Below are 25,886 nucleotides of genomic sequence, written 5' to 3' on the forward strand. Positions count from 1 at the left end.
GGACTGGGAATAAAATTCAGCCCTGGAAATATTTTCATACCAGCCCCATAGCATTATTATACCAGCTCAACAGCATGTCATTGTATTCTTGTTCATAAAAAGGAAAACCATGCATTTTTAAGCACATCTGAAGAGTGTATTATAGATAAGACAGATATGTAAGCATATAGGGCTTTATACATATTAACTCCGGTTCAAAGTGGAAAAAGTGCAGACATGGTACAGGAGGTGGTCATAGGCTGTGTGGACATGGCACAGGAGATGTCAGAGACTGCGAGCATTGTACAGGAGGATATGTCAGAGGCTGGGGGCATAGTACAGGAGATGCAGGGGCTGCGGGCATGATACAGAGATGTCAGAGGTTGCGAGCATTGGTACAGGAGATGCAGGGGCTGTGGGCATGCCACACGTCACTGGTTGCTAGATGCCAATCGGGCTGGCCTTCCCTAGCAACCAGTGCAGCGGAGAGCCGGAGACAGTCGAGGGCGGCACACCAAAGCAGCGGGGGTCAAGTCAGGGCAAGTCATAGGGCGCAAGTCAAAGTCAAGTCGCAAGTCATAGGTCGCAAGTCAAAGTCAAGTCGAGTCATTTATAGAATTCTGTCAAGCAAGTTGCAAGTCCTCAAACAGGTGACTCGAGTCTGACTCGAGTCAAGTCATGTAACTCGAGTCACCCACCTCTGCTACCTGGCTGGTTCATACCACCACATTGCAGTGGTGTGCACTTAAGAAAAGTATAGCAAGCCATACTTTTTTCCAGATCATCAAGACAAACCACCTCCTCGCACTGCATGGCGGCCAATAGAACTTTGTGAAATGGCACCTTGTGAGTGACATTTCCATGGATTTTATATACAAAGAAAAAGTGAACAGTGCGCTGTACTGTGATTGGCACTTTGGCACCTTGGTGTCTTTCCACCACACACCAGCCGGTGCTTTGTAACACAATGGCCAGTGTGAATGTACCCCTAAATAAACTGTAACCCTATTCTAAAATGCTGGACATTATCATAGTTTGCACTGAAAGCAATGACATTGACCCCTTTCCCCCAGCCAATACCAACTAATTCACTCCAGTCGTGTTATCTGGTATGAAAGAGATATTGTGTCATTATTAGCATTGTGACTCATAAGCATTTATTAAGCATTGTGTTAAAACAGGCTTGATTACTTTTTCCTGTGTGATCTTTCATTGTATTCAATTCTATCGTATTCTGTCTTTGTGGCTTCTTCTTCTTCCCTTATTGGGCAGTATAAGGGGGAGGCTGATTAGTGGGGACTTCAGAAGTTGGGTATGATAGCAGTGCTGAGGCCATGGCATTTTTCTGAATTAGGAACACCTGGAAGAATGACACAAATACAGAAGCTAGAATACAGACATCAAACTGTTTTAAACATCATTATACCTTAGCTATAGCGTATTTGAAAATTGACACATTAAAAAGACCAATAGGCTTATGATAATTACAACATACAGTATCTGTGTCTCATTTACTTAACGTCTCACTAAACCCACATCATAAACTATAATTATAATAATAAATGGTGTATCACATGCTCTTCATACTCACTCAGTCACTATGAGATTCGTTTTCTGTATTCTGCAAAAAAGCTGGTTGATCCTGCTGCTCTATATCTCCCCCTTCTGTCCAAGTCCCCAGTTCAGCTAGGGATTTTGCCAGAGGCGTAACTAGAACCTTCAGGGCCCCAGTGCAAAAAACATTAAGGCCCCCCCCCCCCGGGCCCCTGACCATCAAGCCTGGGGCTCTTCCCACTGATCCTTGGGCCCTTTACTCTTGTTGTGGGGCCCTTTCACAAGAGTGGGCCCCCTTACTGCCATCTTGGGGCCTCCCCACGGTGGTGAAATGTCAATGCCAGGGCCGAGCCGCAAGTGTGACCTCTATGATCCTGGAAGTTCACCCACTGGTGTCAGTCGTTTTTATTTTTTGGTATTTTAATTGTATTATTTTTTATCATTTTATTTAATTTTTTTACAATGTCACTGGCTATGACTCTGTCCGTTCAGAAAAGGAAGGAGCTGGTAAATTACATATTTACTGACTCCTTCCTGGTTCTCTATTGTGACACATCCCCTGCAGCAGCTGGCAGGAGAGGGGAGGGAGTACAGTGGGGTGGGGGGGGGGGGGGACCAGTGGAGCCCACAGGGGTTAAATTTTCAGCTTTTAGCGCTGTTGCATTTTGAATGACAATTGCGCGGTCATGCAACATTGTACCTAAACCAAATTTGTGTCATTTTTTCCCCACAAATAGAGCTTTCTTTTGGTGGTATTTGATCACTGCCAGGTTTTTTCTTTTTTGGTGCACAAATAAAAAAGGACAGAAAAGTTTGAAAAAAAAAAAAAGTTTTTTTGTTTAGGTTATAAAATTTTGTGAATAGATACGTTTTTTCCTGCACTGATAAGCACTGATGACGCCGCACTGACAGGCACTGATGAGGAGACACTGATTGGTTGGCACTGATGGGGTGGCACTGATATGCAGCACTGATGGGCACTGATATGTGGCACTGATAGATAGCACTGATATGTAGCATTGGTGGGCACTGATAGGCAGCATTGATGGGCACTTATCGGCGGCACTGATCGGCACTGATGGGCGGCACTGGTGGGCAATAATGGGCACTGGTGGGCGGCACTGGTGGATGGCAATAACGGGCACTGGTGGGCAGCACTGATATATGGCATTGGTGGGCAGCACTGATAGGAGGGCACCACTGGCAGGCTGTTTGCCATCCCTGGTGGCCATGGTGGGCATCCCTGGTGGTCATGGGTGGGCATCCCTGGTGGCTCTAGTGGCACCCCCCCCCAGGGCTGCACTGGTAATCAATCATCTGATTACCAGCACAGACCCCCCTGTGATCAGTGAGTACTTAGAAATACTCACTGATCACCGCAGCTCCAGTATTGATCCTCTTCTTCTCCTCCCTGACAGGATCTGTCAGGGAGGAGAAGAGATCGAAGCCGTTACAACGGCTGTATTTACATTGCATGACGGCTGTGATTGGACACAGCCGTCATGTGATCAGAAGGGCCAATCACAGGGCCCTCCTGATGCATCTCGTTGCGCTGTGTCCGAGGGACACAGGCACATCGAGATCGCGCCGCTGCGCGTGCACGCGGTGGCGCGATCTCGCTCCTTCTGAAGCACGTTCCGGAACGTCCATTCAGAAGGACGAGACTCCCACCCGGCGTATATGTACAATGGCCGGGTGGGAGGTGGTTAAAGACCAACTCTAGGAAACCTGAAAATTCTTGTTAAAATTAGGGGACAGTGAAAGCAATTTAACTTACCTGTTATTTTGTTCCCCTGACAGATGGTGCTCTGACAGTAGAATGCTCTTTAATGTCCTCATGGCCAACGCAGAGCTATGGACCCTGCATCAGTCTTTAGTATGTCGGAGGACATAGGCTACATTCACACCTAAAGGGCCATACACACTATAAGATTTTCTGAAGACTTTTTCCTTCAGATTTACCTTTTCTATGTAGTGCAAGGCCCTGCCAGATTGCATACAAATTGAAAGTGTTTAGGTTTGACCTCATATTATCTGGTTTTGGTAAATCTAAAGGAAAAAGTCTTCAGAAAATCTTATAGTGTGTATGGCCCATAAGACTGGCCATATGTTATGCAATTTTCTTTCCTTCAACAACGGGCTATAGCCAGCAGCAGTGATCGCACTAAAATAAAACTGACAGGCTGGTACTGAAGTCAATCAATAACCAGCCTGCCCATGGATGAATCAAAATTTGACTGGTGCCTGCTGAACTGGCTGAATTTCATAGTTAAATACTTAATCTGATTGAAAAAGACACTTGTCCATCCAGTTCAACTAACATAAATAAAAAAAAATAAAAATGATTTTGATCCGTCTATGGCCGGCTTAAGTGTCTCAGGTGTGAATGGGGAGCAGGTGTGTTAAATTTGGTGTTATCGCTCTCACTCTCTCATACTGGTCACTGGAAGTTCATCACGGCAAAGAACGGAGGATCTGAAAAAAAGAATTGATGCTCTACATAAAGATGGCCTAGGCTATAAGAAGAGTGCCAAGACCCTAAAAGTGAGCTGTAGCGCAATGGCCAAGACCATACAGCGGTTTAACAGAACAGGTTCCACTTAGAACAGGCCTAGCCATTGTCGACCACAGAAGTTGACTGCACATGCTCAGCATCATATCCAGAGGTTGTCTTTGGGAAATAGACGTCGGAGTGCCGTGCTGCCAGCATTGCTGCAGAGGTTGAAGGAGTGGGGGTCAGCGTCAGCCTGTCAGTGCTCAGACCATACATTTTACACTTCATCGAATTGGTCTTCATGGCTGTTGTCCCAGAAGGAAGCCTCTTCTAAAGATGATGTACAAGCAGTTTTCTGAAGACAAGCAGGCTAAGGACATGGATTACTGGAACCGTGTCCTGTGGTCTGATGACACCAAGATAAACATATTTGGTTCAGATGTGTCAAGCGTGTGCGGCAGGAAAAAGAAGAGGAGTACAAAGACAAGTGTGCCTTGCCTATAGTCAAGCATGGTGGTGGGAGTGTCATGGTCTGGGGCTGCATGAGTGCTGCTGGCACTGGGGAGCTACAGCTACAGTTCATTGAGGGAACCATGAATGCCAACATGTACTGTGACATACTGAAACAGAGCATGATCCCCTCCTATCGGACACTGGGCCGCAGGGCAGTATTCCAACATAATAATGACCCCAAACACACCTCCAAGATGACCACTGCCTTGCTAAAGAAGCTGAGGGTAAAAGTGATGGACTGGCCAAGCATTTCTCTAGACCTAAACCCTATTGAGAATCTGTGGGACATCCTCAACTCGAAGGTGGAGGAGCACAAGGTCTCTAACATCCACAACCTCCGTGATGTCGTCATAGAGGAGTGGAAAAGGACTCCAGTGGCAACCTGTGAAGTTCTAGTGAACTCCATGCCCAAAAGGGTTAAGGCAGTGCTTGAAAATATTGGTGGCTACACAAAATATTGACACTTTGGGCCCAATTTGGATATTTTGACTTAGGGGTGTACTCCCTTTTGTTGCCAGCGGTTTAGACATTAATGGCTGTGTGTTGAGTTATTTTGAGGGGACAGCAAATTTACACTGTTATACAAGCTGTACACTCAATACTTTACATTGTAGCAAAGTGTCATTTCTTCAGTGTTGTCACATGAAAAGATATAATAAAATATAAAAAAAATGTGAGGGGTGTACTCACTTTTGTGAGATACTTAATACACACACACACACACACACACACACACACACACACACACACACACACACACAGGGCAAAAACAAAAAAACAGAAAATTGAATTGGAATGACGTGTGATGACGAAACCAGGACATGTGTAGGTGTATACCTGATACGCATTGGGAAGGACAAAGGACAAAATTGTTCACCAGATCAAGTATGCTATAGATGACGGTTATGATTGGTGATTCACCCTTGACCACTTACGGACCGCCCACTGTGTATTTACGACGCTACTTTGATGTTAATTACCGGGGTTATGGCAATGTACATGGTAATTTCTGTACATTGCAAGGATTTTAACAAACATTGTTGCAGATTTCTAACGTTTATTGTTCTGAAGAAATCATTGTTTGTTCTTCTGTACCTCTGTGATGAGTGGGTCAAATGGGAGTGGTTTCATAATTATCTGTCAGCTGTGGCAGCTGCAGGGCTCCAATGAGGAAATCCGCTGGACCTGCATCCCTTTAGACGTGTTCCTATTGGGAGTATCTCACCAAAAATGAAATTTTGTTGCAGGGGATGCCAGAAATCTGACTTGTATCTTATACATACTTCTGGGAAAATTGGTGAGCCAATCACACAAGCAGGACATTTTTTTTCTGGGGTGTGGTCAGTACACAATCTGTGTACAAAACAGCTTCAGGTAGCCATATTGCATTGCATTTTCAGAAGATTGCAGATTGAAAAGGAAAGGTCATTTTTAATAACATTCAATTACAATATGAATGTGTCACAATTGTATACGCTATATTGTTTTTTTCTTTATTTGCTATTTTATTCCCCCCACGAAAGTGCAGTTACCCTTTAAGGGAGGGCTCCTTTCTCGACCAGCCCTGCCAAAAGGGGGCTACAAGGGCAAGAAAGGAGTTAAAAAAAAAAAATACGTCAAGTTCTTCCACCTCCGATTCGCTCATCCATGTCTTTATGGACCTTGCTTTGTGCACTGATGCGCAGTCATGTTGGAACAGGAAGGGGCCATCCCCAAACTGTTCCCACAAATTTGGAAGCATGAAATTGTCCAAAATGTCTTGGTATGCTGACGTCTTAAGAGTTCCATTCACTTGAACTAAAAGACCAAACTTACCCCTAAAAACAACCCCACACCATAATCCCCCCCCCCCTCCACCAAATTATTTAGACCAGTGCACAATCAAGGTCCATAAAGGCATGGATGTGAGAGTTTGGGGTGGAGGAACTTGACTGGCGTACACAGAGTCCTGGTCTCAACCCAAAGGGACACCTTTGGGATGAATTAGAGACTGTAAGGCAGGCCTTCTTGTCCAACATCAGTGCCTGATCTCACAAATACGCTTCTGGAAGAATGGTCAAACATTCCCATAGACACACTCGGACTACTAAACCTTGTGGACAGTCTTCCCAGAAGAGTTGAAACTGTTATAGCTGCAAAGGGTGGGCCAACTCCATATTGAACCCTACTTACTAAGATTGGGATGACATTAAAGTTCATGTGCGTGTAAAGGATGTGCGTGTAAAGGCAGGCGTCCCAATACTTTGGTGATATAGTGTATGTCAACCATGACTGTCTGACAGGACTGGACTCACCTTAGCAACACTGTTATTCATATAATCTCTACCCTGGTCTTCTATCATTTTCTTTGCAAGGTAGACATGAATACCCTAAGACAGAAGGTAGAGTGTTAGAGTCACAGTACTGTGCAAAAGTTATAAGCAAGTGTGACGAAATGCTGTAGTAAGTAAGAACGCTTTAAAAAAATATACAGTATATTTTCAAATCTTTCTTTTTATCAATTTACAAAATTAAAACGTAAGAGAACAGAAGAAAAATCTAAATCAAATCAATATTTGATGTGACTACCTTTTGGTTTCAAACCAGCATTAACCACTTTACCACCGGAGGATTTTGCTGTCTTACGTCCAGGCCACTTATTGCGATTCGGCACTGTGCGAATTTAACGGACAATTGTGTGGTCATGCGACGCCGTACCCAAACAAGATTTACGGCTTTTTTTTCCCACAAACAGAGCTTTCTTTTGGTGGAATTTGATCACCTTTGCGATTTTTACTTTTTGCGCTATAAACAAAAAAAGAGCGTAAATTTTGAAAAAATAACAATATTTTTCACATTTTTTTTTATATGAAATTCCCCCCAAAAAAATGTAAAAATCAAAATTGTTTTAAATTTTTTGTTTTCTGCTTCCTATGTTTGGTAAAAAAAAAAAATGACAATAAACGTATTTTGATTGGTTTGCGCAAAAGTTATTTACTAACTAAGGGAAAGATTTCTGTCATTTTTGGTGTTTTTTTTTTTTAACGAGTAATGGCGGCGATCTGCGATTTTTTTGCGGGACTGCGACATTGCGGCAGACAGATCGGACCCTTGACTGACATTTGTGACACTTTTGGGGGTACCAGTGACATTACTACAGTAATCAGTGCTATAAATATGCACTGTTACTATAAAAATGACACTGGCAGGGAAGGGGTTAATTTTATTGGAGAGGGAGGGGTTAATGTATGCCTGGTGCTTACTAACATGTGTGGGGGAGGTGACTGAGTGACACAGGGACAGATCGCATGTTCAGCTATGCTGAACCCTGCAATCTGACCCTGCCTGTCACTTAGGAGATCCGCCCGCTTTGTTTACACAAGCGGGCGGATCTCCAAACTTGATTCCCTGACGATCGGGGAAGAGCAGAGGCGATCGCCGCCGCTCCTCCCCTGGCCCGACTCCTGCTGTGAATGAATACAGCGGGAGCGAGCCTCCGGCGGCGCGTGAGCGCCGCCCACAAGGGGAGGAGTCCAGCGACGTAGGTTTACGTCGCTGGGCGATAACCAACCACTTTGCCGCAGTAGAGCTCGAGTGAGCGGTCAGCAAGTGGTTAATTCAATTCATCAAGCTTTTTATAGGAAGCACAAAGAAACCAGCAACGTTAAGGACTGTGGTTGGCCAAGGAAACTCAATACAGCAGATGAAAGACACATCATGCTTACAGTACTTCCCTTCAACATCGGAAGATGTCCAGTAGTGCCATTAGCACAGAACTGGTGAAAACCACCCATCTACTGTCTGGAGGAGTCTGGCCAGAAGTGGTCTTTAACCACTTCTGGACCGGAAGGAATTGCCCCCTTAATGACCAGGACATATTTTGCAATTCGGCATTGCGTTATTTTAACGGACTATTTCGCGGTCGTGCGCCGCTGTACCCAAATACAATTGATGTCCTTTTTTTCCCACAAATAGAGCTTTCTTTTGGTGATATTTGATCACCTGTGCGACTTTTATTTTTTTGCGCTATAAACAAAAAAAGAGCGACAATTCTGAAAAAAAAAAAAAAAAACAATATTTGTTGGTCTGAATTTTCCCAGCCAAAAAAGAGGTTGCTCCCCAAATTAAGATTTTTTTTTCTCAGCGAATAAACATGTTTGGTGCTAACAAGTGTGTGCATTTATAACAACATTCTCCAGAGGAACTTCATTTTGCAGTTTGAACATGCTATAGGATATGCATGGTCTGTTTAAGCCCAAAGAAGTCAAGTAATACAGTTATCTCAGAAAAAAAAAGAAAAAAAAAAGGGGGGGTGTATAATACATGTTTATATAAAACAGCCCAAAAGAAGGTATTTCGTGACTTAAGGGGGGAGTCCACTCTAATACTAAAACTGCGACATCTACAGATATCCATGATCCATGATGTAAAACATACCTCTTCTGAAGCCGATCTAGTCCGGTCTCCAGCAGCGGAAGCTCTGCAGAGGACACAATCGACAACGGCTGTGAAATTAAGAGGAAGTGACGTCACCCACAGAGTTACTATGGGGCTTCCGTTGTCAGCTGCCTCCTCTGCACCTGTCCCCAAAGCGAAGCCGCCGCTGACACCTTAGCGTGGTACCTAATCGGATCGGCTTCAAAAAAGGTATGTATAGTGATTTCTTCTTTACATGGTTAGATAGGTTGGTCTAAAATCGTGGATGTCTGTAGATGTAGGGATTTTAGTGTTAGGGTGGACTTATTCTTTAAGGTAACCAATTTCTATGTAGCCAAGTAAATGGAAAGGAGCTGGCTCACTGATCATTACCAGCATCCTGGATATAAATGTGGCTACCCTATAATAAAGCTCTGATGCAGGGCCACTGATAAGGCAGTACAATCGATCCTGTTGGACCAGGCTGGGCCCTATCAGCTCATCAGAGAGCCAAGGCAGCTTTATAGTGCATTACTTTCAAACAAATGTAGCACTACTCTGGGAGCTGCCGAGTGTGGGTTCCCCTGGGTTACCATTGGCAACAGTAGAGCATTCAAACATATTTCCAAGTGTTTTTACCTCAGACAAGAACCAGTCCAGTTTCTTTGGTTTTTAGGGTCTATTGAGAACTTGGATAAGAGAAGGGGTGAGTGGGATACTCCAACAACTGAACTATGAACAAGAAAAGGCAGGGACTGTATAGAAAATACTGCTGATAGTGATGGAAGATCTGGCCAATTGCATACCGGAAAAGGCTGAGACCTAAACGTCAAATCATTAAAAAAGTGAAAAAGACGTATATTAACACCTATCACTCAACACATAAGGGCAGCACTTGAAACACCTTATATAAACATAAATCATTTAGGCTCCGTTCACATGTCAGCGTATGGATCACGGGCAGAACCGCCGCGGTTCCGCCCGCGATCCGGAGATTATTGCAAATCGCGGGACGCCTGTACGTTGCCCGTTGATTTGCAATAGACCCAAAAAAATCGCGGGACGCATTACGACCAAAAAAGTACAAGAGCTTCTTTGGAGCGTATTGCGTCCCGCAATTTTTTTTGCGCGATGTTACCGCGATTCGGCAGGCGGAAATCGCGGCAACATCACTCAGCATTTGGGGTCTATTGCAAATCAACGGGCAACGCACAGGCGTCCCGCGATTTGCAATAATCTCCGGATCGCGGGCGGAACCGCGGCGGTTCTGCCCGTGATCCATACGCTGACATGTGAACGGAGCCTAAGGCTAAAAAAAAAACATCATAACAATCCGGATCTAGTACATAAAATATGCTACATATAAAATAGCAGTGCATGGATATATTATGGCACATCTCAAAATATATATACAGCACCATCTTGTGGACAAATACTAAAAAAACAGGTGAATGGTGATATTGCATCTAAAAACATGATACTACAAAAACGAAAATAAAGAGGAGGTCTAGTATGTCCAAATGTGCTATTAACATATATAAGGAATTGCTTGATACAAAATAAATTCAATCGGCAGCAATAACAGTGAAAACACCAGTGAGTGACTACACAGTTTGTATCGTGATGAAAAACAGTCCCAAAATATGCACAAATAAAGTCCAAATCAAAACTTCTTGTGATGAAACCGTAGAGCTGGAGAGGTGAAAACCACGTAAATAAAGTTCAGTATCCCACCACCAGCAGCGTAGTTTCTTACCAGAAAGATGAATAATAGGGCATATAAATATATAGTTCCGCTCCAGAGATCACACACCAAGGTAAACCAGAAGAATGTAACCCCTAACACCATCCAGGTGGAGTGGGAGTGATAAGCCTCTTACCAGATGAATGTATGGGTAGAGCTGTGAACCAACGAACACTCCTCTCCTCCACAGGGTATGGTAATGGATGGATCTCTGGTGGGTTATCGCTGTTCTTGTTGTTCTTTTCCGGGAACACTCGGTAATCCAAGGCACGCTGAGGTTCCCTGATATCGTTCCTTACTTAGCTCCCTTCAGTGCTGCTCACATGACCAGGGAGTAAAAATTGTGGTTCCTAAAAAATAAATTAATAATAAAAAGTGTTTTTATTTGTTAAGATGCATGGTGAGTATTTTGCAGCTCTCATTTATTTTGGAAAATTAAGAAAATAAAGGAAAAAGCATTTATTTTACGCTTTTTTCCTATTTCAAAACTTTGTGACAAAAAGTGAGATCTGCAAAACACTCAACATGCCTCTCTGCAAATAGCTTAGGGTGTCTACTTTCCGATAAGGGATACTTGGGGGGGGTTGTGCTTTCTTGGCATTTCATGGCCTCTGAAACTGTGATAGGTAGTGAGGAGTGAAATCAACTATTTACGCCCTTGGAAAGCCTGAAGGCGGGGATTCGTTTTCTTGGTCTTGTATGTGGCTAGACTGCCAAAAAGTCTCACACATGGGGTATCCCCATACTCAGGAGAAGCAGCAGAAACTGGATTTTTGACTTACCGTAAAATCCTTTTCTCTTAAGCTCATTGACAGACGCAGGACTGATATCTTGATATCCGTAGGGTTATACTGCCCCTACAGGAGTAGGACACTAGGCAGGAAAAAAGTTCTGGCCACACCCATGGGCAGTCCCAGGGGGTATATCCTCTCTCTCCCTGCCACAGGATGTCAGTTATGTAACAAAGCAGTGTCAGAGACTCATACCAACCCAACTCAAAATAGAGGGGCGGTACTGCGTCTGTCAATGAGCTTAAGAGAAAAGGATTTTACGGTAAGTCAAAAATCCAGTTTTCTCTGTCGCTCATTGACAGACGCAGGACTGATATCTTGATATCCGTAGGGACGTCCCAAAGCAGTGCCATAAATGAGGGGTGGGATAATCAAAATAAAATCCAATCCAGAAGGCCAAAAACAGAGCCAACCAGAAGACCAGAGGACTCATCGAAACAAGCAGATGAGACCCACCTGAAAAAAACAAAACCCCCGAGGTAGACCAAAGGTCCCCTCAAACAGCAGCCTGCAAAACCTTGCGGCCAACAGAGGCATCCGCCGATGCCAGCACATCAACCTTATAACATTTTGTAAAGGTATGAACCGACGACCAGGTAGCCGCCTTGCAAACCTGAAGCACTAAGAGCCCGAGTAGAGTGCGCCTTAACAGGGAACGGAGGAACCCGACCCTTAATAGAATAAGCCTGCACCACCGTCTGTCTGATCCATCTGGAGATAGTCGCGGCAGACGCAGACAACCCCTTTCTAGGGCCATCCGTGATCACAAAAAGTGAATCAGCCTTACGAAAAGAGTCAGTAGTAGCCAAGTACACCCTGATCGCCCGAACCACATCCAAGGAGTGTAACGCAAACTCCCGAGGATGACTGGGCTTAGGACACAGGGAAGGTAACACAATATCCTCATTCAAGTGAAAGTCGGAAACCACCTTAGGAAGGAAGGATGGATTCGGACGAAGAACCACCTTATCCCTATGAACCACCAGATAGGGGGAACTACAGGACAACGCAGCCAGTTCTGACACCCTGCATGCAGAAGTGATAGCCACCAAAAAGGCCACCTTCTGGGATAAGGTAAGCAAGGGAATCTCCCTAATATTTTCAAAGGGAGGTTTCTGGAGAACTGACAACACCAAATTAAGATCCCAGGGCGGCAAGGGCGCGCGCACCAGAGGAGCCAGGTGCCGCACCCCCTGGATGAAGTTCCGCACCAAAGAATGAGTAGCCAGTGGCCTCTGGAAGAAGATCGCCAATGCTGAAACCTGACCCTTGATAGTGCTCAAGGCCAGCTTCTGCTCAACCCCCCGTTGCAGGAAGGCCAACCCCCCGTTGCAGGAAGGCCAATATCCGAGCCACTGAGTAAGAATGTGGAGGAACCCCGAGGGACTCACACCACGCGATATAAGACTTCCATGTGCGATGATAGATCTTTCTGGAAGTCGCTTTCCTCGCTTTAATCAGAGTAGGAATAACAAACGGAAACCCCTGTCCTTCAGCATCTGGCTCTCAACAGCCAAGCCGTCAAAGCCAGCGATCATAAAGCAGGATGGAAGATCAGTCCCTGAGACAGCAGATCCTCCCTGAGAGGAAGTCGCCAAGGAGCGTCCGCGACCAGCCTGACCAAGTCGGCGTTACCAGGCCCGATGAGGCCAGTCCGGAGCCACAAGGATGACGAATTCCCTCCGCCTCTATCCTGCGAAGAAGTTTCGGCAGCAACTTGAGAGGAGGAAAGGCATACAGCAGCTGATACTGCCCCTACGGAGCAACCAGCGCGTCTGCGGCGTCCGCCCGAGGATCACGGGAGCGGGCTGCAAACCTCTGCATCTTCCTGTTGAGCCGAGATGCCAACAGATCCACGTCTGGGGTGCCCCAATGAAGTCACAACTGGTGAAACACCTCTGGATGAAGAGACCATTCCCCTTGATCCAAGGTCTGACGGCTGAGAAAGTCTGCCTGCCAATTTTCCATGACCAGAATGTGAACTGCGGTAAGAGCCGGAACAAACCGTTCCGCCCAATGAAGAATGCCGGCCACTTATACGGCCGCCAGAACACTCTTGGTGCCCCCTGGTGATGGACATAAGCCACGGCCATGGCATTGTCCGACTGAATCCGAACCGGGTAGCCCTAAAGATGCTCGATCCAGTGAACCAGGCAAAACCTGATCACTCTCAGTTCCAACACATTTATCGACCACCTGGATTCTTCCAGGGACCAGAGCCCCTGAGCAGCCAGAGACTCCCTGGTCCGCTCGCTCAGCCGGATCCGATTGTCCAGGGAATTGGGATTCCGGTTCCATTTGAGAAGAATCTCCTTTTTGAGAGTCCGCGTATGAAACTGAGCCTGCGGAGACTCCGTATCGAGGAGGAGGTCGTCCAGGTAGCCCAGGACCGATATGCCCCGCTGCCGCAACAGCACCAGAACTGGGGCCAAAACCTTTGTGAAAACCTGGGGAGCAGAAGCGAGACCAAAGGGTAACGCCACAATCTGATAATGGTCCTCTCCCACAGCAAAGCGCAGAAACCGCTGGTGTCCTGCGTAAATGGGAGCATGAAGATAAGCATCCTTGATGTCAATGGATGCCAGAAAATCCCCGAGATGCAGGGAGGCCACCACTGTGCGAATGGACTCCACTCCTTGTTGGAAGCGATCGAAACTCGATCTTGTATCCCAACCGTATGACCTCGTGAACCCATTTGTCTTGAATCCTGGAGAGCCACGGGTCCGGGAACCGGCGAAGACACCCCCCCACCCCTGATATGGGTGGGGGCGCACCTTCAGGCTGAAGCGGTCTTATCCTCAGGTCTGGAAGGACCGTATTTTTGCTTACCAGACCAGGGTCTCTTGAAACCCCCCGGGCTTCGCCTTGTCGCCCGCCCTGGAAGAGCGAAAAAACTTCTTGTGAGCTGAAAAGGAAGGTCCCTGTCTGCAATGAGGTTCCTTACCCTTATTAGCCTGTGGTAGAAAGGTGCTCTTGCCCCCAGTGAGATCCTTGATAATCTCATCCAAGGTAGCACCAAACAGGCGATCCCCCTGAAAAGGGAGATCAGTCAAGGCTTTTTTGGAAGCCTGATCCGCCGACCAGCACTTCAACCATACCATGCGCCGGAGGACCACCGCCGAGATCGACACATGCCCCAGCAATGGAGCAGCGTCCAGTGCGGCGTCACAAACAAACTGTAGCCCCTGGACCATTTGCTCCAGCAACTCCGCCACGGCAGGAGGGAGACTTCTCCCCTCCAGGTCATGGCGTAACAGCTTGGCCCATTCCGTCAACGTCTGTGAAACCAGAGCAATGGTAAACACTGGCCTCAAGGCCGACCCTGCCAGGGAGAATATGGAACGGGACACAGATTCTGCCCTACGATCAACTGGATCCTGAAAGGACGGGGAATCCTCCAACGGGATAACAGTAGCCTTATTTAGTCTGGAAACCGGCGGATCCACCAAAGGTGGCACCGTCCATTTTTTAACCGCTTGCCGACCGCCGCAAGTAAATTTACTGCGGCGGTCAGCCCCTCACAGGCAGAGTGACGTTAATTAACGTCACTAGCCTGGGGGATCTGGGGAGCGAGCGCGCGCCGCCGGAGGCGCGCTCCCGCGCGGTCACGGACTCCCCCACGCGTGTGACCAGCGGACCCGATGTCCGCCGGTCACTCGGCGATCGTCGGGGGAGAGGGAGAAAGTCAGGCAGCTTGTGTAAACAAGCTGCCTGTCATTCTCCTCGGTGTAAAAACACTGATCATACGGTTCTATTATGTAGAACCGTTGATCAGTGTCCTTACACCTCAAGTCACAGCCAATCACAGTAAGAATCACGCCCCTAGGGACACACACAGCCCCTCCCTCTCAAATAAAGTAAACCCCTTCACTACCAGTGTATTTTTACAGTAACAGTGCATATTTATAGCACTGATTACTGTAGAAATGTCATTGGTAACCCCAAAAGTGTCAAAAATGTCAGTCAAGGGTCCGATCTGTCCGCCCCAATGTCGCAGTACCGCAAAAAAAACAAAAAAAAAAAACAAAAAAAAAAATCGCAGATCGCCGCCATTACGCGTTAAAAAAAAACCAACAAAAATGACAAAAATCTTTCCCTTTGTTAGTAAACGCGATAACTTTTGCGCAAACCAATAAAAATACGCTTTTTGCGATTTTTTTTTACCAAACATAGGTAGCATAAAGCAAATTGGCCGAAAATGTTAAAAAATTTTGATTTTTACATTTTTTTTTGGGGGAATTTCATATAAAAAAATGTGAAAAATATTGTTATTTTTGCAAAATTGACGCTCTTTTTTTGTTTATAGCGCGTGATCAAAAAAAAAAATCGCACAGGTGATCAAATACCACCAAAAGAAAGCTCTGTTTGTGGGAAAAAAAAGGACGTCAAATTTGTTTAGGTACAGCGTTGCACGACCGCGCAATTGTTTGTTAAAGTCACGCAGTGCCGAATCGCAAAATACCCCCTGGTCGTTTAGCAGCCAAATCCTCTGGGGCTTAAGTGGTTAAGGAGGGACTCTTCAAACGGGTAGCGCCTAGCAATCCGTTTGGGCATCCCTGGGGGTCGTTTTGGATGGACCCACTCCTTCTTAATGATATTGTCAAAGCATTTGGGAAAGGGAAACACCTTTGCCACCCTGGAGGGCTTGCGAGTGCCAAAGGCAACTTCCGTATGAGCTGCATCCGCAGGTGCAACCTCCAGTTTTAGGGTCTCCCGGACAGACACAATCAGTGCGTCCACTAGTGCCTTGTCTTGCGCTATGGCGGAGGCAGAGAGGTCATCCTCACTATCAGAGGAGACGGGGCGCGAGACAGCAGCCCCAGAGGAGGAACCTGCAGCAGCAGCGACTGGCTCAGGATCAGAATCTGAGGCATCAGACAAGACAGGGGTAGGCGGGGTCGCTTTTTAGCCCCCCGTCTCTGACAGGCCACCTCCACCCAGGACACAAATGACTCCAGGACAGCCGAAAGCGCATCAATGGTGAGCGGAAAATTGGAGGGCCCTGCGGCCACCTTGAGGGGATCAGGTGGGGACACATGTGCAGCAGGGTCCATGGCAACACCAGGGGAACCCGTCAGCAAAGTATGACTAAATTGGAAAAAAAAAAAACCACCTTTTTTTTTTTTTATGTCACCCAGCGCTACAGCGCCCCTCAATGAGACAGCGTGCCTCGAAACCCCCGCAGAGAGAGAGAGAGAGAGAGAGAGAGACCCCCAAAAGGCTCACCACATGATGCACCAGAGTTCAAAAGGACTGCTCTCAGCATTGTCTACATGACAAGGAAGTCCTGTCGAGCGATCTTCCCGTCTCTAGGGAGGGGCTCCGCCCGCTCACACGCCCTCAGTAACTCCCACAGCTGCCCAGCTCTGCAAACAAAACGAGCTGGGTGTACCAAGATGCCCGCCCCCATGAGCCACATGAGAGACTCCAAACAAATGGCAGCCCCGCGCGCTGCGGTGGGAAGGGGGGTCCCCACATCTACTAACAGACGATCGATCGGCAGGTAGGCCCTGGGAAGCCAGGGAGGAAACCCCCCGCACAACAGCTGTCCGCACTCGGGACCCCCCCACCCCCTTAGCGGCTTGAATGAACAGCTAGCCACCCCACACACACACAAACCCCCCCCCCCGTAGGGAGAAAGGGAGGGGGGAGAGGGACACCACAGGGGGAGGGTGCACAGGGGAACAGAGGGGAACCCAGATTAGTGTGGGTCCGACCATCCCAGGGAGGGGCCCGGGTCCACCCCAGAGTCAGCCATGAGGAGCAGGGGGGAAACATTTACTCACCATACCGGAACAGAGCAGGTGCCACTCCAGACAAAAACCCCTCACCGCCCAGTGTGGGGGGGGGGGTGTCGGCCAAAGGAGACGCTGCGACTTGGCCGTCGACCGGTCGTATGCGACTCGGCGGGACGTTTAACCCGCGGGCCAGTCCCTGTCCAGCGGGACTATGTCGCGGCCGACCCAGCGCGGAGCTGGGTCTGCACGCGCTCGTAGGCCGGCTGGGGTGACCACTGTATCTCAACATCCAGCCCGTCGCCCAGATCCGGTATAATTGCTTGAAGATCTCACAGGAACAACTGGAGAAAAAAGCTAACAAAAAAAAAAAGATTTATCTAAAAAAGCTTGCCAGGACCAGAGATCCCAGCAAGCAACTTAGGTCCTTACTCCTGACTAGGCAGAAAAAAAACTGACACCCTGTGGCAGGGAGAGAGAGGATATACCCCCTGGGACTGCCCATGGGTGTGGCCAGAACTTTTTTCCTGCCTAGTGTCCTACTCCTGTAGGGGGCAGTATAACCCTACGGATATCAAGATATCCAGGGTTCATACACATTTTCACCAATAAAATTCCATGACTTTTCCATGACTTCACGTAAATATTCATGACCTAATGTTTCATGAAATGTCTATGTATACATGTTAAATAAGAAGAAAATCTATGTCACACCCAGCATATTTTTACTAAAATAAATGACAATCTTTGTAGTGTACAGTACCTCTGCAGTTAGGGTTTCGTTTCTGGATACAGCGTGACTCAAATGGTCCCTTGTTTTACAGTGGATGAGATGGAAGCACCGCTGCCGCAGCTGGGAGCCGGTGTCACTTCAGGCGTACGGGTAAAAAAAAGCCAGCGATCAGATTGGAAGCGGTCAAGCACGTAGCTGCAGACTGGTGCTTTGCACCTTTAGCGTGGCTAGACAGCGCTGCCTCTCCCATGTTCGAAATGTCAAACGTTTTACGACACACACTGTACATTTAGCGGACATGATACAGGAGGTGGTCAGAGACTGCAGATATGATACAGGAGGTGGTCAGAGACTGCGGACATGATACAGGAGGTGGTCAGAGACTGCAGACATGATACATGAGGTGGTCGGAGACTGCAGACATGATACATGAGGTGGTCAGAGGCTGCAGACATGATACAGGAGGTGGTCAGAGGCTGCAGACATGATACAGGAGGTGATCAGAGGCTGCAGACATGATACAGGAGGTGGTCAGAGGCTGCAGACATGATACATGAGGTGGTCAGAGGCTGCAGACATGATACATGAGGTGGTCAGAGACTGCAGACATGATACAGGAGGTGGTCAGAGGCTGCAGACATGATACAGGAGGTGGTCAGAGGCTGCAGACATGATACAGGAGGTGGTCAGAGGCTGCAGACATGATACAGGAGGTGGTCAGAGGCTGCAGACATGATACAGGAGGTGGTCAGAGGCTGCAGACATGATACAGGAGGTGGTCAGAGGCTGCAGACAAGATACAGGAGGTGGTCAGAGGCTGCAGACATGATACAGGAGGTGGGCAGAGGCTGCGGACATGATACAGGAGGTGGTCAGAGGCTGCGGACATGATACAGGAGGTGGTCAGAGGCTGCGGACATGATACAGGAGGTGGTCAGAGGCTGCGGACATGATACAGGAGGAGGTCAGAGGCTGCAGACATGATACAGGAGGTGGTCAGAGGCCCAAGCCACAGTCATGAGGTGCAGGCGGACTGGTATGGATGGCACAGTCAGACAGTGAGATGCACAAAATGCAGCACAGTAATCTTTTAGGCCCAAGTCACAGTCATGAGGTGCAGGCAGACTGGTATGGATGGAACAGATCTGATGGTGCACAAATGCGGCACTTACTCTTGGAGAAAGAACAGTGGTGCTCCTGCTTGCCGAAATAAAGCTGTTCAGGCAGTCATGAAGGTGCAGCTGGACAAAATGTGGCGCTTACTACTCTTTGGCCGAACCTAACAGTCCCACAAACAGGCAGAAAAGAGTTCTCACAGAAAGGTGACTCAGGATTGGATGCTTAAATTTATTTACATTTATTTTTTAACATTCCCGTATAGGACTGGTACAGTAGGTGTCCTTCCGGGTCCGCAGTTTGCCCTACTGTCGGTCACTGGCCAGCAGCAGCAGCCGAGGAGATGATCGTGCACCAATCACTGGCAGCGGGGAGGGCCGGCCGCGGTTTGCCTGGATGTGACTGGCCAGCAGCAGCAAACCAATCACAGGCATCGGAAGCGTCACTGGAGGACGGGCCGGCAGCATGAACGTGATGACGCGGGGGTGCGGTAACCGAAACGGTTACCGCCCCCTTCCGCGTCATCATCACGTTCAATCATGGCGGCGGGTAGCGCGGCAAGCACTGGGCAGCACACAGTGAGTGAGGCGTTACACATAATGTTTTAAATGAATCAATGGTGCTGGGGCCATGCTGCAAACATGTTTTTACTTTCAGTAGGTCTTTATCAACCACTTGAAGACCAGACATTTTTCTGACATTTGTTGCTTACAAGTTAAAATCAGTATTTGTTGCTAGAAAGCTACTTGGAACCCTCAAACATTAGAGAGTTATTTTTTAGCAGAGACAATAGAGAATAAAATGGCGGTCGTTGTAATATTTTATGTCACACTGTATTTGCGCATTAGTCTTTCAAACCTAAATTTGGAAAAAATACACTTTAACCACTTGCCGACTGCCTAACGCCGATCTACGTCGGCAGTCAGCCCCTCACAGGCAAAGTGACGTAGGGCTACGTCACTAGCTTGTGAGGGTCTAGGGAGCGAGCGCGCGCCCCCGGAGGCGCGCTCCCACTCCCGCGTGGTCACGGACCCCCCCGCGCGTGTGACCAGCGGACCCGATGTCCGCCGGTCACTCGGCGATCGGCGGGGGAGAGGGAGAATGTCAGGCAGCTTGTGTAAACAAGCCACCTGTCATTCTCCTCGCTGTAAAGACACTGATCAAACGGATCTAGTATGTAGATCCGTTGATCAGTGTCCTTACAGCTCAAGCCACAGCCAATCACAGTAGAAAGCACGCCCCTAGGGATACACACAGCCCCTCCCTCCCAAATAAAGTTAACCCCTTCACAACCAGTGTATTTTTACAGTAACAGTGCATATGTATAGCACTGATTACTGTAGAAATGTCACTGGTAACCCTAAAAGTGTCACAAATGTCAGTCAAGGGTCCGATCTGTCCGCCCCAATGTCGCAGTACTGCAAAAAAAATCGCAGATCGCCGCCATTACGCGTTAAAAAAAAAAACAACAAAAATGACAAAAATCTTTCCCTTTGTTAGTAAACGCGATAACTTTTGCCCAAACCAATCAAAATACACTTTTTGCGATTTTTTTTACCAAACATATGTAGCATAAAACAAATTGGCCGAAAATTTAAAAAAATTTTGATTTTTACTTTTTTTTTTGGGGGAATTTCATATAAAAAAATGTGAAAAATATTGTTATTTTTGCAAAATTGACGCTCTTTTTTTGTTTATAGCGCGTGATCAAAAAATCGCACAGGTGATCAAATACCACCAAAAGAAAGCTCTGTTGGTGGGAAAAAAAGGACGTCAAATTCGTTTAGGTACAGCGTCGCACGACCGCGCAATTGTCCGTTAAAGTCACGCAGTGCCGAATCGCAAAATACCCCCTGGTCAGGAAGGGGGTAAAATCTTCCGGGGCTTAAGTGGTTAACCACTTCACGCAAAATCACGTACCCGTATGTCATTTTGTTGACGTGGTTGTGTGTTTCCGATGTAGTAACCCAGAAGCGATGTAATCTGGAAGCGACGTCACTTCCGGTTTACTCGGCAGCCAATAGAGGCAGATTGAAAAAATCCAAGGTATTCAAAAATGCAGATATATTTTAGCAGTGACCCTAATTAATAAAATGACCGTTGTTGCAACATTTTATGTCATACTGTATTTGCGCAGCGGTCTTTTAAACGCAATTTGTTTTAAAAAAATACAGTTCAATTAAAAAAAAAAAAAACTAAACCGTAAAATTTGCTTATTTTTTTTTGTATAATTTTTGAAAGATGATGTTATGCCGAGTAAATAGATAGCTAATGTGTCATGCTTTAAAATTGCGCACGCTTGTGGAATGGCGACCAACTACGGCACTTAAAAATCTCCATAGCGCATGATTTAAAAATGTTAAACATTTACCTGTTTAGAGATAAAGAGGAGGTATTGTGGTATAATTATTGCGCTCACTCTAAAGATCACGGCGATACCTCACATTTGTGATTTGAATGCGGTTTACATTTGTGGGCGCGACTTACGTATGCGTTTTCTTTGGGGTGCAAGCACAAAGGGATGGGGCGATTTTAAAAAATTTATTTTTTTTGTCTTTTTTCTCTTTTTTACACTGTCCCTCTAAAATAGTTTTCCTGATCGCTTTTACTGCTTTGATAAGGAATGTAAACATCCCTTGTGACAGTAATAGGCAGCAACAGGTACTCTTTATGGAGGGATCTGGGGTCTAAAAGACTCCAAACCCCTCCTCTGCGCTTCAAAGTATTCAAAACGACAAAAAAAACGGAATTTTTGTAAAATCTTACCTGTAAAATTCCTTTCTCTGAGTCCTCCGACAGTTGCCGCCTCTTCATATTCGTCACAATGGGGTATTAGACTTTGCTCCGAAGGAGTAGCTAGGCAACAGAATATGTTAACATTAAAGCTTTTAACATATCCCACCCTCAAGGGGTGGTCCCCTCAGTCAATACCCTCCTACTTCCTGCAACCATATCTCAGTTTCAGTGGAATAGCAGTAGAGTATATAACCAAAAACCCCAAAAGAGGGGCGGGGGCGGCGACTGTCGGAGGACTGAGAGAAAGGAATTTTACAGGTAAGATTTTACAAAAATTCCGTTTTCTCTTACGTCCTCCGACAGTCGCCGCCTCTTCATATTCGTCACAATGGGGACGTCCCAAAGCAGTGCAAACATGAGGGGTGGGAAACGCATCCGCGCCGTAAGGCAACGCAGTCTCCGCATCAAAGAAAGGAACCTTACCAAAGGAAGGAAACCAGCTGGGCAATAGGAAAAAAACTTGCTCAACAGGAGCAACAACCCAGGAAAAACAAATAACCAGGGGATCAAAAAAAAAAAACTTATCCCAACAGCCAGGGATCCCAACAGGTGACCCTAGGGAACAGCCGCACTAAGAACCTTGCGGCCAAAGGAAGCATCCGCCGATGCCTGAACATCCACCTTGTAGAATTTTGTGAAAGTGTGTACGGTCGACCAGGTCGCCGCCTTACACACCTGGGCTACAGAAGCCCCATGACGACAGGCCCAAGACGTACTCAGAGATAGTGATGTCGCGAACCTAAAATTCGCCGTTCGCGAACGGCGAACGCGAACATCGGCAAATGTTCGCGAACCGGCGAACCGGGCGAACCGCCATAGACTTCAATAGGCAGGCGAATTTTAAAACACACAGGGACTCTTTCTGGCCACAATAGTGATGGAAAAGTTGTTTCAAGGGGACTAACACCTGGACTGTGGCATGCCGGAGAGGGATCACGCAAAAAAAAGTTCTTAAAAATTATAATTTTTTGATAGAGAGCCAATTATTGGAAAAATTAAAAAAAAATAAAAATAAAAAATTTCTTTGGATTTAGCATCTGGGGGGTCTAAAAGTGTATCTGTCAAGTTTCAGCTCTGTAGCATGTCCAGAACCCCTAAAAAACAGAATTTTTCTTATATTTTCAGGAATACGGCTTCTCTGCGGCTGGCTTTTTCTCTTGCAGGCATTTAGCGGGCATTTTTTTAGGCAGGCATGTCATTTTTTGTATTTAGTGTCTGGGGGGTCTAAAAAGTGTACCTGTCAAGTTTCAGCTCTGTAGCATGTCCAGAACCCCTAAAAAACAGCATTTTTCTTATATTTTCAGGAATACGGCTTCTCTGCGGCTGGCTTTTTTTCTTGCAGGCATTTAGCGGGCATTTTTTTAGGCAGGCATGTCATTTTTTGTATTCAGTGTCTGGGGGGTCTAAAGCGTGTACCTGTCAAGTTTCAGCTCTGTAGCATGTCCAGAACCCCTAAAAAACAGCATTTTTCTTATATTTTCAGGAATATGGCTTCTCTGCGGCTGGCTTTTTTTCTTGCAGGCATTTAGCGGGCATTTTTTTAGGCAGGCATGTCATTTTTTGTATTCAGTGTCTGGGGGGTCTAAAGCGTGTACCTGTCAAGTTTCAGCTCTGTAGCATGTCCAGAACCCCTAAAAAACAGCATTTTTCTTATATTTTCAGGAATACGGCTTCTCTGCGGCTGGCTTTTTTTCTTGCAGGCATTTAGCGGGCATTTTTTTAGGCAGGCATGTCATTTTTTGTATTCAGTGTCTGGGGGGTCTAAAAAGTGTACCTGTCAAGTTTCAGCTCTGTAGCATGTCCAGAACCCCTAAAAAACAGCATTTTTCTTATATTTTCAGGAATACGGCTTCTCTGCGGCTGGCTTTTTCTCTTGCAGGCATATATATCAGTGGTGGGTGGGCAGTGGCACAGTACACTCTCTGTGGACCTGACAGCAGTCACTGGCACCCAGGCAACTGCAATTTAAAAAATATATATATATTTTTTTACTTTGCAAGCTGCTGTGCCACCTTATATATCAGTGGTGGGTGGGCAGTGGCACAGTACACTCTCTGTGGACCTGACAGCAGTCACTGGCACCCAGGCAACTGCAATTTAAAAAAATATATATTTTTTTTTACTTTGCAAGCTGCTGTGCCACCTTATATATCAGTGGTGGGTGGGCAGTGGCACAGTACACTCTCTGCGGACCTGACAGCAGTCACTGGCACCCAGGCAACTGCAATTTAAAAAAATATATATTTTTTTTTACTTTGCAAGCTGCTGTGCCACCTTATATATCAGTGGTGGGTGGGCAGTGGCACAGTACACTCTCTGTGGACCTGACAGCAGTCACTGGCACCCAGGCAACTGCAATTTAAAAAAAATATATATATTTTTTTACTTTGCAAGCTGCTGTGCCACCTTATAAATCAGTGGTGGGTGGGCACACAGTGGCACTGCAGTGGGCACAGTACACTCTGTGGACCTGACAGTCACTGGCAGCCCAGGCAACTGCAATAATAAAAAATATTTTTTTTTTTCAATTTATTGCAACAAGATGCTGTGCCACCGTATATATATCAGTGGTGGGCAGTGCACTGCAGTGGGTACAGTGCACTCTGTGGACCTGACACAGCACTCACTGCAATTATGACAGAGGAAAAAAAAAATATTTTTTAAAATGCCAGGTACTGTGCCTGTGCCACCCGAAATGAGTGTGGTGTGCACACAGTACAGTCTGTGGTAGGTCTGTGGCCTCTCACACACAGCGGGCAGGCAACTGCAGTGTACAATATATATATATATATATATATATATATATATAGGAAAAACTCTATTACCAGTTACCAGCCCTTAAAAGGGCTTTTGGGGACGCTAAATATATATATATATATGTATATATATAAAAAAAAAAAACCTCAATTACCAGCCAAAAACCTCAATTAAGGGCTTTTGGGGACACTAGATAGATATATATATATATATATATATAAGAAGAAACAACTCAATTACCAGCCCTTAAAAGGGCTTTTGGGGACGCTAGATATATATATATATATATATATATATATATATATATATATATATATATAAAAAAAAAATACACAAATACCAGCCCTTGGAAGGGCTTTTTGGGGTGCTGTCCTTACAGCAGTAGTGGACCAAGAACACTGCAAGACCAGGAACACTGACTAACTGTCCCTAGCTTAACAGCAGCAGCAGCAGCAGCAGCTCTCTCCCTACTCTCACTACACACACTGCTTCAGAATGATCTAAGATGGATGCTGCCCTTGCTTATTTATAGGAGGTGGGAGGCTGTGGGAGGGAGGTATGCTGATTGGCTGGAAATGTGTCTGCTGACTGTGAGGTTCAGGGTCAAAGTTTGCCTCAATGATGTATTATGGGGGGCGGACCGAACATCGCATATGTTCGCCCGCAGCGGCGAACGCGAACATGCGAAGTTCGCCGGGAACTGTTCACCGGCGAACAGTTCTATACATCTCTACTCAGAGATCTAGTAGAGTGCGCCTTCACAGGCATAGGGGGAACTTTCCCCTGCAAGACATATGCCTGTTCAACGGTCTGCCTGATCCATTTGGCGATGGTAGAAGCCGACGCCGCCATGCCCTTCCGAGGACCCTCTGGAAGAACAAACAAAGAATCCGTCTTTCGAAAAGACTCAGTCGATTTAAGGTAAACCTTAATCGCCCGAACAACATCCAAAGAATGTAGTCTCACCTCTTTCGGATGTTTAGGCTTCGCGCACAGCGAAGGCAAGACAATATCCTCATTGAGATGGAATTCCGAAACTCGCTTCGGAAGAAAGGAAGGATTAGGTCGCAAGACCACATTATCCAAGTGAATAACCAGATACGGAGACTTGCAGGACAAAGCCACCAGCTCCGACACTCTGCGAGCCGAAGTGATCGCAACCAAAAAGGCGACCTTTTTGGACAACATAGACAACGAGATCTCCCTGATCTGTTCAAAAGGAGCACATTGTAACACAGATAGAACGAGATTCAAGTCCCAAGGAGGCAGAGGTTCCCTC

This window comes from Pelophylax lessonae (assembly GCF_965119305.1).
Source record: "Pelophylax lessonae genome assembly, chromosome: 9".
NCBI classification, from domain to species: Eukaryota; Metazoa; Chordata; class Amphibia; order Anura; family Ranidae; genus Pelophylax; species Pelophylax lessonae.